The sequence below is a fragment of the Solanum tuberosum genome, unplaced genomic scaffold (genome assembly GCF_000226075.1).
Source record: "Solanum tuberosum cultivar DM 1-3 516 R44 unplaced genomic scaffold, SolTub_3.0 scf00646, whole genome shotgun sequence".
NCBI lineage: Eukaryota > Viridiplantae > Streptophyta > Magnoliopsida > Solanales > Solanaceae > Solanum > Solanum tuberosum.
This window is the reverse complement of record NW_006239694.1, coordinates 42,653-43,394: the sequence shown is the minus strand read 5'-3', so window position 1 is coordinate 43,394 and position 742 is coordinate 42,653.

Genomic DNA, 742 nt, shown 5'->3' with positions numbered 1-742 from the left:
ACAACCTGAAGTTCTAAAATCCTACAATAATTCAAGATTTCTAAAGTTCACAACCTGAAGTTCTAAAATCCTACAATAATTCAAGATTTCTAAAGTTCACAACCTGAAGTTCTAAAATCCTACAATAATTCAAGATTTCTAAAGTTCACAACCTGAAGTTCTAAAATCCTACAATAATTCAAGATTTCTAAAGTTCACAACCTGAAGTTCTAAAATCCTACAATAATTCAAGATTTCTAAAGTTTACAACCTAAAGTTCTAAAATCCTACAAAAATTCAATTTCTCTAAAGTTGACAACATAAAATTCTAAAATCTTACAAAAATTTAAGTTCTCTAAAATTCACAACTTAAAGTTCTAAAATTCTACAATAATTCAAGATTTATAACGTTTCACAACCTAAAGTTCTAAAATCCTACAAAAATTCAAGTTCTCTAAAGTTTACAACTTAAATTTCTAAAATCCTACAATAATTCAAGATTTCCAACGCTCACAACCTAAAGTTCTAAAATCCTACAAAAATCAAGTTCTCTAAGGTTCACAACTTAAAGTTCTAAAATCCTACAAAAATCAAGTTCTCTAAGGTTCACAACTTAAAGTTCTAAAATCCTACAAAAATCAAGTTCTCTAAGGTTCACAACTTAAAGTTCTAAAATCCTACAATAATTCAAGATTTCTAAAGTTAACAACCTAAAGTTCTAAAATCCTACAATAATTCAAGATTACTAAAGTTCACAACCTAA